The sequence below is a fragment of the Mesocricetus auratus genome, unplaced genomic scaffold, assembly GCF_017639785.1.
Source record: "Mesocricetus auratus isolate SY011 unplaced genomic scaffold, BCM_Maur_2.0 Super-Scaffold_100001, whole genome shotgun sequence".
NCBI classification, from domain to species: domain Eukaryota; kingdom Metazoa; phylum Chordata; class Mammalia; order Rodentia; family Cricetidae; genus Mesocricetus; species Mesocricetus auratus.
This window is the reverse complement of record NW_024429187.1, coordinates 3,530,289-3,547,767: the sequence shown is the minus strand read 5'-3', so window position 1 is coordinate 3,547,767 and position 17,479 is coordinate 3,530,289. Positions and strand designations below refer to the sequence as shown.

At 39.8% G+C, this 17,479-nt stretch overlaps 1 protein-coding gene across 2 annotated transcripts in view; it reads left to right on the top strand.

Moving 5' to 3' along the window:
• Dusp16 (dual specificity phosphatase 16) overlaps positions 1-17,479 on the top strand; it is a 79,005-nt gene that overhangs the window by 735 nt on the left and 60,791 nt on the right. Inside the window, exon 1 of one of the 2 annotated variants that reach the window (XM_040743422.1) lies at positions 556-690. The exons of the other annotated variant lie outside the window; for it this stretch is intronic. The gene's annotated coding sequence lies outside the window, so the exon portion shown is untranslated. Of the gene's footprint in view, positions 1-555; positions 691-17,479 lie in introns of those variants that run through there. 2 annotated transcript variants of the gene reach the window in all.

Here is a 17,479-nt window from a genome sequence, read left to right as displayed (position 1 = left end):
GGTGCAGGCAGCGAGGCCACCTGGGGAGTGACGGTGGCGCTTCCTCAAACTCACCCCCCACCCCGCCATAAAATCCCACCCCCGAACCTCAGGTTTCAACCTGGGACGCCCGTCACCCTGCTGGGGGAAAACGGTGACTTCTTTATTTACAGTAGCTGTAAGATGTGAAAAGTTAAAGAACAACAACAAAACAAAAACGGGGAGGGGGACAACGGGCGGTCTGTGCAGCGTGTAGTTTCTTGTGGGAAGCAGCACCGAGGGGGCCGTATACGCAAACTCTTTAAGAGCGGGCGCTGGCTTCGTTTCCTCCTGAAAGCTGATAATAAACTTGGGGAAAGTACAGGGAGATCTTAAAATGAATGGCTACTGCAAAATTCGAAAGAACTTTCTTAAACGTCTGTTGCAAAGGTCCTTGGTGTTTTGAAGTCGTGGGTGTCTCATTGTTTGGAGAACGCACACCTCTAATCAGCCCGTGATTAGAGAGGAAAAACCTGTTGCATAATCTCATTTGCTGTGGGGTTGGCTGTGCCGTCCCCTTGAACCAAGGGGAAGTGAGTTAAGATGAGGGTTTTAAAACCTCTGAAGATTTTATTTACCCAGTGCTCTGGCTGCCACTTTGCTTTAAAAGATTATAATACTCTGCTCTTACAAGTGAAGCAAAGCCATCAAACCTGTTTTGAAAATGACCAGGTATGTTTCTTGTCTCTCTCTGTCTCTCTGTCTCTCTGTCTCTCTGTCTCTCTGTCTCTCTCTCTCTCTCTCTCTCTCTCTCTCTGTGTGTGTGTGTGTGTGAGAGAGAGAGAGAGAGAGAGAGAGAGAGAGAGAGAGAGAGAGAGAGAGAGAGAGAGAGAGACTGTCAGTGTAGTCAGTCTAAGTGTAATTTTCTAAACATTTGGGAAATAGACTGTCAGGGGAAATGCCTCCTCAGCCACCACTCTGTGACTACTCTGTGGTTGGTACATTGACAACTGCTTCCTCAAAAGACCTAAGGAGAAGGGAAAAAAAATGGCCTAACAGTTAATACTTTTTAATTCCTTGACAATCACATGTATTGGCAGAGTTTGGGAGACTGTAATTAAGATTTGTAGAATCCTGTATTTGATGAAGGCCAGTAGCTTGGAGAAATAAGTTGAAAACTGAAGTATTTGTGGAGCTGTGTGTTTTAGTCAAACTGTGATTAGCACTGCAAAAGGGTTTTGTCTTTGTTTTAAAAATAAAGTTGAATTACTGTGTTTGAGGACTATGTGGGAAGTTGTTTTTTGTTAACATTTACCCTCTTATGTACAAATTCAGGCTAATTAACTGCAGTTTGAATTAGTTTTTAGGTGCAGTAATTTGTGTTTATCAGAGTTCCACATGGAGAGAAAATTAGGAATAAGTTCAGAGTTTTAGTAATTAGTGAATAAGTTGATGTTTAAAAAGTGTAAACTGTTGGTAATGATATTTACAGTTTTTTGTTTTGTCTTGTTTTTATCTCTGGTATGTCAGCAACTCAAGTGAACTATGTGTCTTAAAATTATGTTGATTTTGCTTGAGTGTTTCAGATGGTAAATTATAATGGACAGGGCTAGGAACAAGGTACACAATCACCCCCTCCTCTACTCTGTTCAGTTTGGAAGTTCTTGCCCTTTGGTTCAGTTTGGTGAATGTAATTGAGTACCTATAAAATCAAAATGTTAATATGAGATTAACCAGAGAAGCCATGGTCTGTCTGGTCAAAGGCTTAGTTATAGTAATTGAGAAGGGGCCAAAAAGGAAGACCCTAGTAGCCTAGTCCCCCTCCCCCCCTTCTCACACACTCAGAACTTGTTTGTGGAATGGAAAAGAGGAGGCTGAGGTCAGCTAGTTTGAGTAGGTCTGGGTGGAGTTAGGTGAGGCCCTAGATGTAAACCCATGTTCCCCTCCCCCTTAAGAAAAAGAGTAGGTCTGAGAAGCTTGGAGCACATTGGCTAGAGTTAAGAGAAGGGCAGGAATGATCTTGGGGTTTTAAAATACGGTTTTCTCTGTAACTGCCTGAATTAGGAAATTGAATTTCATAGAATTTTCATTATATGGGCTTAATATATTGAAGAAGCCAGTTTATATAACTGTCCGTTATTAAGCTTTTTGTATTTTCAACCAATCATAAGGTTCTACCAAATATACTTTGTTGTAATTTATCAGTGTACTTTATCCTAGAGTCTCATGTGTTCCTGGAATCTCTGACAGTTTCCTTTGTGTCTAACCTGGACTAATAATTTCATTGGATAGTTCAGTGCCTTTTAAATGTGTTGAGTTCTCAAACAGAAGATACTTGAGAAGTAGGCTAATACAGGGAAATCTCTCTGGGATTAAAATCCCCCCAAAGATAACCAAGGATAATAGAAAACAAGTTTCATGACATATTTCAGCAGATTGAACCTGTTAAAAAGGCTTCATAGGAAACAAAACACATGATTGTCTTTAAAGTCATAGCTTCATCGGCTTTTAGAAGTGAGGCTGATATTCACCATTATAAAAGAAAAGTCTTACTAGTGTTGGCTTAAGTAAAGTCATAAAGTAAGTCTTGCCTAAAGCTACATTTATTTCAAAGCCAGATGCCATTTTCCCCTGATTACTTGTGTAACCTGTTATTTTAATACATTTCTTTCATTCCGATAGATAAAGGGTTGGCTTTGTGAAGGAAGGGTCATGAAGGTTAGGTGAAGGTTAAGAAGCGGGTTTATGCTTTGAGGAGAGGTTATTCTCATACCCAGACTGACTGAGATAGGAGGCTAGAAGTTTAATCAAATAAATGACCGAAGAAAACAAAGAGTGCTTCAAAAGAAGGATCTAAGGCAGATTACTGAGGACAGGCACAAAAAATAAAAGCTTGTCAGGATGACCAGTGTAGGAGGAAGTGGGATACTTCTTGGCATGAAAGGAAGGAGGCATAAGTGGAAAAATACCCCTTGGTACTTCAGCAAGAAGAGAATATTAAAACGCCACCTCCTTCCTGATTGGTATTAGTTAATTACGTAGGTCTCATGTCAGGGAATGGATTATTATGATTACATAGCTATATGAAAGCATAAAACTTAATTCCCAGAGGTAAGTTTAAAGTAGAAGGACCCAATACAGTTTCATGGTCCATTTTGAGTTGGGAGAGATAAATGATAAAATGTTGAAGTTATTAAGTAAATTTCCAAATTAACTTACATGCAAATCAAAAATATTCATCAAAGGCGTGTTCTTTATTTATTTTTTTGCTTATTCATTTAACTTCGAAGCAGGATCTCCTTTTGTAGCTCTGGTTGACCTGGAGTTCACTATTTGGATCTGGCTGACTTCAAACTCAGAGATCTGTCTGCCTCTGCCTCTAGAGTGTTGGGCTTAGAGATGTGGCCACCCATGCTCCTGGATAAGGCACCCCGTTTACATGGATGCCAGAATTTGGGGACCCACGTCTATGCCCTTGAGTGAAAGGTTATAAGAATTTTAAGGTGTACTTGTGTGTGTGCGCGTGTGTGTGTGTGTGTGTGTGTGTGTGTGCGCGCGCGTTCCTGCATGCAACATGAATAGTTCTCAGACGGTTGGTAAGGACCAGTTTCACTGTAAGGAGAAGAGAGATTGGAAGGTTCAAGGGTATAGTTCAGAGATAACAGAACTTGACCCTGACCTTAACGGATGGCTGTATATATTGTGTATTGAAGATAGGAAACTAGGGAGATTGAAGAGTAACTGTTCATCCTTCTGCTTATTCAGCAAATTTATGACTGAATGCTATCAACTGAAAATAAGGTTTTGCCAGTATGAAACTTATAGCCTGATAGGAAAGACAGTAGGACAGGAATAAGTACCATAGACAAGTAAACAGTACTTGAGAAAGTCCTCTCAGGTGACTGGTAATAAAACAAAGATTAAGGAAATTCGCAGTTACTCCTCTGTTACTATTTTAATTAATTAATTTATTTATTGTAGTATGAATAATAAAAACCCAGAGACAGATATTGGGGATAAGGTGAGGATCAGAGAAGCAAAGCAGCCAGCCACTAGAGCGTTCTCACCTCTACCAATGCTCAGACGGAAAGGGCCATCCACCATCCTCACACTGCTCCCGGCTGTGCTACTGCTCAGACTCACTGAGACTGCAGTGAGCTCCAGGCTCCTCCCTCCTCATGTTCCTCTCTCCTGTCTCCACCCCCCTAGTGCTGGGATTAAAGCTGTGAGCTCTGTTTCTTTTTTAGACTGATTCACTCTCATGTAGCCCAGGGTGGCCTTGAACTCACAGAGATTCATCTGCCTCTGCCTCTTGAGTGCTGGGATTAAAGGTGTGGCCACCACTGCCTGTACCCATTGGCTAACTAGTGGCTTAGTGTCTATGTGGCTAACTAGTGGCTTAGGTGTTAATTAGGTGTATGGCTAATTGGTGGTTTAGCTGTGCACTCTGATCTTCAGGCGAGCTTTATTAGATCATAAACAAAATAGTACCACAATTTACTTATTCAGAGACAGGGTCTCATGTGCCCCAGGCTATGATGACCTTGAACTTCTGATCCTTCAACCCCCCACCTCCCAAGAACTGGGGTTACAGGCTTTCACCATTACTCCCTGGGAGGTGCTAGAGATTGAATGAAGGGCTTCAACCATGCTAGGCAAGTACTTGACCTATTGAGGTATGTGTCTTATTCCCAGTTATTCTGAATAATTTATTTTGATTATGATATTATAATAATTTTTTGAGATGTCCTCATATGACTTAGGGTGGTCTAAAACTCAGTATATAACTGAGGCTGGCCTTGAACTTGTTATTCTGCTGCCTGTACCTTTGAAGAACTGGGATTATAGTTGTTGCCCCATGGCTTTTTCGCTTCCCTCTTTTTTAAAAGATAAATGCCAAAATATTGTGGTCTAGGCTAGCTTAAAACTCACTATGTAGCTCAGGCTGGCCTTGAAGCTGGCTTTGAACTCACAGCAATTCTCCCTCAGCCTCTGGAATGCTGGGATTATAGGCACAAGCCACTAAATCACTGCATTTTGCTTAAGTATCCTATAAGGAACATATTGTATTCTCTTTCCCACTTTTATGCACCTTTAAAATTTGGGTAAAAAATTGAAATTGAGATAAATAATTTTATAGTGTCCCTCTCATTTTTAAGGAAAGATTTTTATGTGTTTATGTGTATGTGTGTATATTTGTGTAAATGTATGCTGTGTGTACAAGTGGCCAAAAGGCCAGAAGAGGACGTTAGATCTCCAGGAGCTGGAGTTAGGAGTTGGAGATATAATAGGTGGTTGTGTGCCATCAGACATGGGTGCTGGAAACTGATCTCTAGTTCCTTGAAAGAGCAGGAAGTACCCTTAACCACTGAGCCGTGTCTCTAGCCCTCCGTAAAGTGTTTCTACTGTGATCTCTCTGTAGAAGAAAATATCTCAAAAATTACTCTGTGTGTACTTAACCAGTTTTTCTCAATGTCATATTCTGACACATTATGGATAAGTATATTAAAGAAACGTTTATGGCAAGAGAGGAAAAGGTTTTATTTTAGATAGGATCTCATTTTGTAACTATGACTCGTCTGGCCTGGAACTTGTTATGTAGTCCAGGCTGTTCTCAAACTTATAGCAATCCTCTGGCACATGGGTCTCTATTGCTGGACTCATAGGTATAAGCCACCATACCAGGCGCATGTTTCTTTGATTTTTTTTCTTGAACTACTTTATTTAATAAAGATTTGTGGATATAAATGCTAGGGATCTGTAGTTTGTGTGAACAAGGTTAACCTGAGATCACATACTGGATAAAGACAATCCCAAATACATGAAAACCTTAGATTGATCCCCAGATCCCACGAAAAGCTGGAAGGAGGGAACCCACTCCCTCCACAAAGTTGTCCTCTGATCTCCATGCATACCGTGGTATGCAAGCCTGAAAACTATGTTTGTCTGTGCACATATATGAAATAATAATAGTTAAAAAACAAAACAAAAAACTAACCTGACTTGTGTGCCTTGAAAATATTTATCTAGTATCTTTGTATGACAGTGGTAGTTGTTTGGTACATTTTATAGGAAAAAGGTTCACTGTGTATGTTTTGATATACCAAGGTAATTAATTTTAAATATGTCTGCCCTCCCACCTTAACATTTATGGGGGATACGTGAAAAGAGGCACATGCTACTTGTCTGCATTATATGCTTATTTTTGTAACAGCTTTCTTTTGGGACATCAGCCAGCTCCCGAATCATGATGCAGAGACTTAATCTTAGCTATGAATGTCTGGCCTTGTCTTATGCGTGTCCCACCAGCTCTTACAACTTAATTTAACCAGTTTCTCTTCATCTACGTTTTTCCTCAGGGCCTCCTATCTTTCATGCTGTGTGCCCTACTTTTCCTGCCTCTTCCATGTCTGGCTGTCCGGTGGCTGCTTGGTTGGTTGGCAGCAGCCCAGCTTTCGAGCCCCTGGCATGGCCCTCTCTTCTCCCTCATTCTCTTTCTCTCCTATTTATTCTCTCTGCCTACCAGATCCACCTGTCCCTCTGCTGCCTAGCTATTGGCTGTTTAACTTTTCTATCAGACCAATCATGTGCCTTAGGCAGGCATGGTAAAACAAATGGTACACATCTTTATGTCATTAAACAAATGCAGCATAAGCAAATGAAACACAACTTTACATAATTAATATTCCACAACATATTTTGGTGTATATTTTTAGTCCTGAGCATTGAACCTTGGTCCTCTTGCATTTAGTCAAGCTCTCTACCAACTGAGCAACATTCCAGGCCTTGTGTCTATTAGTTTTTAAAAAACATAACTCACTGCAAAAAAACAAAACAAACCATAACTCCTACTAGGACAGTACCTAGCACTGTAATCTTTTGATAAACATTTGCTGACTCAATTGAATATTTGCCTTGTTGCTGACCTGACCTCATCCTTGTTGAAATGGCAGGTGGTTGATTCTTGTCACCTCTTTCTTCTCACAGTTTACAGATCTTTCCCTCACCAAGCAACTGACCTATGTCCTCTTCTAGGCACTTCTCAGATTATTCAAGTGTATGTGTCACATGATGCCTATCTTATAGTGTGTTCTGTTTTTTGTTGTTGTTTTGTGACTGGAGGAGCACAGTCAGGAAGATAGTTCTTGACTTTGCTTTGTGAACTGTATATGATATATGAAACATGAACATGGTATTATTTCCTTCTCCTTCTTAGCTTTACTTAAAAATGGTGATTCGTTTGAAAAACAGCTAGGAAGAATGCTACATTGATATACAAATCAACCAAAATCAAAGACTTTCTGAGACATTTAAGAAACTTGACCATGGAATTCTGTATGGTATCATTATATTAAACTCTGGTCTATTAAAGATAAATCTAGAAGTATATGCATGATACTTTTTTTTGAAAACATCAGGATAGGCACAAGTATAAACAGGGATTGGAACAATTTAATATTGTTGGCGTTTGGTAATGGATGCTTTGGAGTTTATTTTTTTCTGTATATTTGCAGTATTTGGAAATACACATAACATGTTGAAGTACATATTACCAATTATCACTGTGGAGAAACATAATAAAATTAGATGTTTGGGCCATTCTGGAAATCCTGGGTATGGACCTGGCCATTGTCCATCTTTCTGGCCAGTATTTAATAAAGCTTGCTTCAAATTTGACTCAAAATATGTAGATGTTTTGGCATTTGAACTAATTGGTTAATTAGAGATTTCTGTTTTACATTTTCTGTAATTTTTTTAGTAACAATTATAAGATGGGGTGAATTTTATAGAAAGGTAAGAAGTGCTTAAAATTCAACTTTGATATCTTACAGTACTATAGTTTATAGTAGTCCTTTGAAATATTTTGAGATTTTTTTTTAAATAGGAATTTTCCAGTTTGTAGATGAGGAGAACTAAGGCCTTAGAGACAGACACTAATTTAGTTGAATCACAAAGTAAAAAGTATTGCTAGAATTGGAGTCAAAGTATTCTGATTTATACTTTATATGTGTGTATAAATACAAAGACTATATTTTCTTAAGTATTATTTATTTTACATCCCAATCTTATCCTCCTCTCCTTCCACTCCCTCCCCCATCTCCCTCTGACCTCCTCAGTCCGCCCCTCCTCTGTATTCGCTTAGAACGGGGCAGGCCTCCCATGAGCTTCATCAAAGCATGGCATGTCAAACTGCCATAACACCAAGCACCTCCCCTGTAGGTTGGGTTACCCTGTCCCGACTGCCTTCTCCCAAATAACCGGCAACTGTTTCCCAAATAACTGACTTGGAGACTTAATATAAATTATAAATGCTGGTCAATAGCCCAGGCTTGTTACTAACTAGCTCTTACATTAACCCATTTCTATTCATCTATGTGTCTCCCCAAGGCTCGTGGCTTTTACCTCTATCCCATTTTGTGTGTCAGACTTGTTCTCTGTCTGGTGGGCAAGTTCTCTGACTCCGCCCTTCCACATCCCATCATTCTCAGTTTGTCTTTCCTGCCTAACTTTATCCTGTTCAGCTGCTGGCCAGTCAGCTTGTTTATTGATCATAACAACATATGTTCACACAGTGTAAAGGAATATTCCATGGCACTCCTCCTGTATTCAGGCTAGGCAAGGCAATCCAGTGTGAGGAATAGGTTCCCAAGAGTACTGGGACAGCCCCTGCTCCCATTGCAGGGAGTCCCATACATAGACCAAGCTACACAACTGTCACATATTTGCAGAGGGTCTAGGTTGGTCCCATGCAGGCTGCCTGGTTGTTGGTTCAGACTCTGAGTTCCCATGAGCTGGGGTAGTGATTGCTGTGGGTCTTTTTTCAGTGTTCCTGACCTCTCTTTTCTACAATCCCTCCTCCCTCTCTTCAGCAGGACTCCCTGAGCAGGGCCCAGTGTTTGGCCATAGTCTCTGAATCTGCCTCCATCAGTTACTGGATGTAGGCTCTCCAATGACACCGGGGTAGTCACCAATCCTATCACAGGGGATTGTCAGTTCAGGCTACACTTCCACTGCTGCCAGGAGCCTTGGCTGGGGCCATCCATGTAGACTCATGGAAGTTTGCCTTGTATTATGCTTCTATCCAACTCCTTTCAGTCATCTCTCTCAGCAATGTCTTCTCCCACCCCTACCCCATCTCTCAAGTTCCCATGTCCACCCACCCCCAGTGGAACCAGGAGATCTCTATTTCCTCTTCCAGGGAAATTCATACACACCCCCCCCTCCGGCTTGGACTCTCCTTGTTACCTAGTCTCTCTGGGTCTGTGGATTGTAGCGTGGTTATCCTTTACTTTACAGTTAATATCCCCTTATGAGTAAGTATATACCATGTTTTAAAAAATCTGATCTTTGTTATGGGATACTATTTTAACTATGTAAAAGTGTGTTACATTTGTTTAGTTATATAAAGATGTGTTGCTGGTTCACCTTGCCTGCCTAAGGTACCTGATTGGTTTAACCTGATTGGTTTAATAAAAAGCTGAATGGCCAATAGCTAGGCAGTAGAGGGATAGACAGAGCTGGTGGGTAGAGAGAATAAGTAGGAAGAGAAATCTACGCTGGAGAGGAAAAAGGGAGATGTCCAGGACCAGCCAGCCAGGCAGCTGCCAGCCAACCAGACACAGAGTAGGGCATCCAGAATGAAAGGCAGGCAAAAAAGCCTCAAGGCAAAACATAGATAAAGAGAAACAGGTTAAATTAAGTTATAAGAGCTAGTTGGACAAGCGTAAGACAAGGCCAAACATTCATAGCTAATATTAAGTTTCCGTGTCATGATTTGGGAGTTGGTTGGTGGCTCAAAAGAAAGCCTGTTACAGATCTTTTTTTTTGGGGGGGGAGGGGGGGAGCTGTTCAAGACCGGTTTCTCTGTGTAACAGCTTTGGCTGTCCTGGAACTCACTCTGAAGACAAGGCTGGCTTCAAACTCACAGACATCCATCTGCCTTTGCCTCCTGAGTAATGGGATTAAAGGTGAGCACCACCACTGCCCAGCAAAAAGACTGTTTTTTGAAGACAGGATTCTGCTTTGTGGTGCAGGCTGGACTTGAGCCTGTGCTCCCTGCTTCTGTTTCCCTTGTGTCCTGGGATTAGAGGTACACGTAACACCATGCCCAATTCAGTACTCTGTTGGTTTCTTTTTTGGGAGGGAGGAATATGGTGCTGTAAACAAGTGCTTTTTCAGACATATTTGTCTCAAGTCACCTTTATACTCTTTAAAAGTTGAGTACTCCAAGTATCTTTGTGTGGACCATGTCATTTAACACATCAGAAATTAAAAATTTTAAAATATTTATTTACTTAATGCTAATAGTTAACATCAAAGTGATGTGAAAAACTAAAATTTGTTGTTTCCAAATCTGTGAAAAATGAAGTATTACTTTGCTATTTTTAATGTATTGGACTAACAGAACAGAATAGAATATGGAATGGCTTGGTTTGCTTAATTGTAAGTCAGTATCTGACCTACTGTCTTAGTTAAGCATATAAAGACAATCAGACTACACCTAAATACGCAGTTGAAAAAGATGGGCTGTTTAATTGTCTTTTTTATAAATATGAATATTAAAGATTAGCTTCAGTGTTGAATCTGAGAGTACATGAATTTTTTGTATTCTGCAATGTTAAATATCTATTGGTTCATCTTGTGATTCTTATGAATCTTTAACCCCTGTCTCATTTTGTAATATGCATGGTCATTTGGAAGATAATGGCTTACTGAATTTTACCGACTTTTCACTCAAAACTCACATTTGATAATATAGTATTAAGCAAGCACTATTCCTTGATATCAGATCTTAGTAATGATTTTGTTTTCCAGATTTTTGAACTTTACTATTGGCTATCAGTATAGTCAGTTTTGAAGAGAGAGGCTTCACTTCATTCATTTTGGAGAAAAAGAATCATTCCAGTTGTCTTCAAGTTATCTTTTTAAATCAGAATGGAATTCTCTGAGGAACATTCATAACTCAGACAGTTGCCTGAGTTTCCCTGAAGACAGGCTTTGTGCTTAGGTGTGCAGTGGAAGCTGTGGTCCTCTCATTCCAGTACACAAAACACTGAGGTGCAACTGTGCCCATATGTGCACTTACAAATGTTCATACTCATTTTAAATTTTTTATTTTATGTGCATTGTTGTTTTTGCTTGTATGTAGGTGTGTGTGTTGCCTGTATGTATGTCTGTGTGAGGGTGTCAGATCTTGGAGACAGAGTTGTTAGCTGTCATGTGGGTGCTGGGAATTGAACCCATCTCTCTACCAATACTTATTTTTTTATCCATATTTAAAATCAGCGATCCTTTTTCTCTTGAGTGACAAGAGGGTAGAAAAGATAACATCCTTTAGCGTTACTTGTTCTGTTCAACTGAGAGGATGGCTGTTGGTTTCAGTTTTCCTGAGAACCCTGAGGGATGACTGAAAACAGACATTAGAAACAAGAAATTATGAGGTAAGAGTAGGTATTCATATCTTCATATTCTGCTATGCTCCTGGGTTGTGGTCACAGAATGGAGCTAACTATTGAGGGAGAGGGACTCCAGGAAGACTGCAGGCTGTGCATGGGTACTGGATTGGGGCACAACAGTACAGAGATGGGTGTACAGAGATAAACATCAAGATAGGTTAAAAGTTAAAATGACTGACTAGTCTTATAATTTCTTACCAGTACTCAAATTCTGTTATGTCTCATATTCAGTTAGAGTTGGGGGATCAGCAGTGTCATGACTGTGAAGAGTTTGAAGAGTTAGGCTACGGTCATCAGTGTGTGCAAATACTAACTAGGCAAAATTTGAGGATCCAAATTCAAGGATGAAATTTTATTGCTTTACTTTTTCTTAATATGAAGTTAAGACTAAAGAAGATAGATTAGTTCAGGTAGATACCATTTATCAATTTGTTATTTATGTGGTGCTATTCCTAAAAAGCATTTAAAATGGCAGAAGGAAAGACCAAAGCCAATAATACTCAAGGCCAAACATGATTCTAAGTATCATCTTTATCCTAGTTTTTCCATTGAAAGTATTTATTTAATAAAACCACATAGTCATGCTACCACCACTGTAAAGTAATTAAATTGATCACTTGTACAGGAGCAGTATATTCCTGCATTATTATTACTACTATTATTTCTTCCTCCTTCTCTCTTCTTTCTTTCATCTGTCTTTTTTCTTTCTTTCTTTTCCTTCCTCTTCCTCCCCTTCCTCCTCCCTCTCTTTTCCAGTTGCATTTAGTATAAGCAGAATATATTGTGTGTCTGGGTGAGATTAAGCAGGAAAAGCACAGCATGGCACAGAGGGGAAATATTTTTAATTTAAGTCTACCTTCAGCAATATGTTCAGAGACTTAAACCGTAAACCATTTGTAAGTTACTAAAGCACTTAAGAATTCAGGCAAGGTCTTAGCATCTGTTAAGCTGCTTAGCATTGTCATCAAGCCCCCTGGTTCTTTCCAGTCCTTGACTCTGTCATCTTCTGTTTCCTTAGTATCCCAACACTTGTTGCTGCCCAGTCACAAAACGACTGCTTTAGTTCAGACCTCACATCCATTTTCAAGGCAGGAAGGAGGGAGAGTAGAGCTAATTGTCCTTCTTATTGTCCCTGCCTCGTCACACTCTTAAACCTTGTGTAGTTGACACATGTCTGTAATCCCAGCGCTTGGGAGGCAGAAGTTAGGAGGGTTGCAAATTCAAAGACAGTGTAGTTTTTATGGTAAGTTCTAGGCCAGCTTGTGCTACATTGAGGCCCTGTCTCACAAAAACAAAACCAAATCATACTAAAACTCAACAAAATGTTTTGCAGAAACTCTTGTCTGATTTCCTCTTGAGTCTCATGTGCTTGAATTGTTTTACAGGATCCCCCCACCCCAAGAGAGATGTGGGTAATGAATGTTGGGTAGGGAAGTGGTGGCTTAGTGAGGAACCTAGTTTTCAGCTAGAAACTGGGATTCTGTTAGCGTTTTGGAGGGGAAGGGAAGGTCTGTTGAGTCGTGAACTGTGTCTGCTGCAGTTAGGCAGTGGTAACTTGTTCTGGAGACAGTTCTAGTTCCTCCTGAAACACTGCCTCTGTTTCCTTCTTCATTTTAGGGATGCTTATAAAGGCTTCTGTTCCAGTTAGTTGTAGAGCTAATTTAGAGGCACTTGAGCATTGATTTTTCTCAACTCTAAAACAACATTGCATTTGATAATCTGAGGTAACTTTATATATATATATGTATATATATATACACACACACACACTATTGTGTGTGTTAGAGTCAGTGTGTGTTAGAATCGGTGTGTGTGTGTGCGTGCGCCACAGCTCGTGTGTGGTTCCTTGTAGAATTGATTCTTTCCTCCAACGTAACATGAGTTCTGGGGATCAAACAGATTGCTCCACTTAGAAACCCTTTCCTTCTGCTACAACTCCTTCACAAGTCTGTGGTTAGCTCAGACTTGTGTGGTGAGCACCTTTATTTGCTGAGCTGGCTTCCCAGCCCTATGTTAATTTCTTTTGTCCTTCTGACCACATAGTATTTTATTACCAGAAGAATGGACAGGATTTGAGAGGGTATGGTACTCTGTGGTCATCTTGACTCCTGGGTGACATCCCCAACAAAAGATGCCAAAGAAGATTACAGCTCTTTAAAATTAAGTTTTGGCTTTTCATAGTCATTGATTACTTTTCTGAATTTTCATTGAAAATGAAAAAATACACTTAAATTTTGTGACATTTTTCATGCTATGCAAGTACTGTACCACTAAGCTATAACTTATCTTTATTTTAGGAAAGATATGTGTGTATAGTCGAAAATACCTTCAATACAGACTTTGAAGGAAATGCCTTCTGGTCTAACATAAGATATATTTTAGACACCATTATGGGAAACATGGTTCACTCTTGCCTTTTGTTGGACATTTGTTATTTGATGATAGATAGTATTCATACTGCATATTTGCTTGGATAAGATAAAAGAACAATTAATGACAGCTGATTCCTTCTGCCTTGTATTAAAAAACCGACAATGAAGCAAAGCAGGTGCATCAGTTATCATAAAGTGGCTTCTATTTTGTTTCATAGAGCAAAACCTGGTTCTTCACATGGAGTTTTGTCAAAAGTTATATGAACTTGGATACACAATGAGTTGAAAATCATGTTCTCAATTCTAGTATGTTGTGAAACACTATACTGTTTATGGCGGTTTGTTAAAATAAGCCCCAAACTACTCATCTTATACCGACACCAATCTTATAGAAGTACATTTTACTTCTCTTTGTTATTTGTTTATGGTGGTGTTGGGATTGTTCCCTGAACCTTTCAGCATAAGCCAGTGTTCTACTATGTGGGAATAGGGTCTCTCTGTGTAAGCTTGGCTAGCTTTGAACTACTAAGTTACAGAGGTGTGCCTGGCTTTTCTTTTCTTTTGTAAGTCTCATAAATTGCCCAGGCTGGTATTGAATTTGCTGTAAAGAACAGCCAGGCTCAGAATTTGGATTCTTCTGCCTCAGCATCCTGAGTAGCTGTAGTTCTATGCATGTGCTACTACTATACTGGTCCCTTGGTATATTTTGTTTGTGGTTTATCAGTATTGGGAGAACTTTAGGATGTATGCCATTAACTTCGGTATTTAAGAACCAAAAAGCATTTGCAATTTGACTTGCATTTTTTAAGAATAAGCTGCATATGTACTTAATGTCTGCTTTAAATGGTGTAAGGAGATACCTAATTCCATTACCACCTAGTTTCTAAAGGCTGCTAGAAACTCTACTAAACTCTTTTAAGTGTGTAATTAAGGAAGTTGTTTACATTTTATCCTATAAATGACCTAGAATCTAGTTAATATAGATATTCCTGAAGTTTCATTTTTATAGCTTCTTACTTTAAAATAATGACAAAAGTCATGTACAGTAGAAAATCCCATTCTCTCAACTTCCCTGCAGCCCCTGTGAATGGCAGACTCAAGTGATTTTTGTGGCAAATAAATGGTCACTCTCCCTATATAGTAAGTTATAGATCAGCCTTAACTACATGAGATGCTCTATTAAAAAACAAAACATTCGGACTATAGCCATTAGCAACTTATATGTGTGTGGGAAAGGACTAATTTATTATTTGCTTTTATTGATTGAAAATTTTATTCAGGCTGTTATGAATAGACTAGCAATGAAAATGGTTCATGTCCTATGAGTAGAGACACATGAACACGAGCTCTGTGGTAGGATGTATATACCCCAAGAGTGGGGCATAGCTGCATGATGTATTTTGATCAAGTCTGTCCCCAGTTCTCTCCCCTTCATCCCCTTCTGAGCCCTCCCCACAACCCTCATTCTTCACAATTTCATGTGTGTTTTCCCTCTTTTTTAGGCCTTTAGAGTCTGCTTAATGCTGGCAGTATGTGTATGGGGGTAGGGCTGTCTGCTAGAGCATGAGTAGCTTCTGAGGGTTACATCTCCCAAGAAAGTTGATTCCCCTCTTCTTCCAGCAGCCATCAATTATCATATAGTACTATATATTCTTGTACAAGTTTTTAAAAATATCTTCAACTCTCTGTTATCTACATTCTGTTTTAAGCTTCATATCTCAGTAAGGCACTCTGTAGAACTTTCTTCACCATTATTTCATGCTAAGGTTTGTGGTGTTTTACCTTTAATTAGAGAAGTGCTTCTCAACCTTCCTAATGCTGTGACCCTTTTGTACAACTCCTCATGTTGTCGTGATCCAACCATACAATTTCACTGGTACTTCATAACTGTAATTTTGCTACTGTTATGAATTGTAATATAAATATCTGATCTGTGACCCCGGTAAAAGTGTCGTTTGCCAGGCTGAGAACTTCTGAGCTACGGAGATACTAGTTAGAAAGGTGCACACACAGACACTTTGGCACTGTGAAGTAGTCTGCAGACTGAAAAGCCCGGGGTCTTGACAGTCATCTGCTTTCCTATCTACTGCTATACGATGACCAACTCTCAACAGAACAGTTTAGACCAGTTGCCTACGTTTTTGGGCCTTTCAATAAAGTAAACTCATTTCATGAGAGTTCTGTTGTGTTTCCTCCTTTATGGTTATGCTTTGAGACAGATGCTTCTGGCTAGAAATAACTTTGTTATAATCTTACACGATAATAATTAGTTGGAAGGCTTGGGTGATGTCTTTTTTTTATCCTTTTTGTGTTCATAGTTGTGTTAGGGTATGAAAAGTGTGTACTTTGTGTGAGGAAAATAGAACTGTCCTCTCTTTCCCCTCTTAACATTAAAAATAAAATGCGCAGAGACTGATATTGGGGTTCAGGCTTCAAGCTGAATATCAGAAAAGCAAATCATCCAGCCACTAGCTTCTTACCTCTACCTCAGACTGAATGGACTGATCCTGTCTCCATGAGCTCTCACTAAGCCTCAGACTGTAACCTCTCCTCAGCATGGCCTCTCTGAGACCTTGCTTCTGTTTTTTATACCCCACTAGTGCTGGGATTAAAGACGTGTGATCTGTTACTCTTTTAGATTGATTCAGTCTCATGTATCCCTGGGTGGCCTGCCGGGCGGTGGTGGTGCACGCCTTTAATCCCAGCACTCGGGAGGCAGAGGCAGGCGGATCTGGACCGACAAACAATACAGAGAAACCCTGTCTCGTAAAACCAAAAAAAAAAAAAAAAAAAAAAAAAAAAGTACCACCACCTCCTAGCTTCTAGCTGCTGGGGTTAAATGTATGTGCCTGGTTTCTATAGCTTGTGGCTGACTTCTTTCTAAATCTTCAGGCAAGCTTTAATAAATCATAAATAATATATCACTATAGCAACCAATAAGACCAAACAATCTGTCTGCCTCCTGAAGGTGCATTGTGCTAAGTGGTTTCTTGCAGAAAGCAGGAAGCCTTCAGGATAAGCCAAAGATAACTGTCTCCAAAATTAGTAGACACTTTTTGGCCAGTGATGTTCTCAGTGCCGTCCGTCCGTGTCATCCCACCCCTTTCCTTTGGCCAGAGTTTGTTTGCATAGTACTTTAAGGAGTTGAAGGAGGAGGCCTCATGGACTCCATTTCCTTCCTTCCTTGTTTGTTTGTTTTCATTTCCACTCTCCCCAAGACAGGGTTTCTCTGTGTAGCCCTGGCTGGCCTGGAACTCGCTCTGTAGACCAGTCTGGCCTCAAACTCACAGAGATCCACCAGCCTCTGCCTCCCGAGTGCTGGGCACCACCCGGCTTATTTCCATTCTTAACAGCAACATTATATTTCTACATTTATATTTCATTCCTCCTGTGGATCAAGAGGAAGCTAAGTCCTCCAAAAGTGCTTGAAGAAAAAGGTTTGTACAGCATAAATGCTCAAAAATTGTTGTATAAGTGAGTGACTCTTGTTAGATCCACTACATGAGGGATATAGTGGAATAAACAATTATTTCTTAGTGTATATTCTGTTGTATGTTACAAGGTAGGCTGTGAATAAGAACTGACTTAAGGGTAGGGATGCCCCTTAATGTAACATAGACTACTGGCTGGCTGGAAGCTCAAATACTTGTTTTCTTCATCATTTTTTTGTTAACTGGATCAGATTAGAGGGAG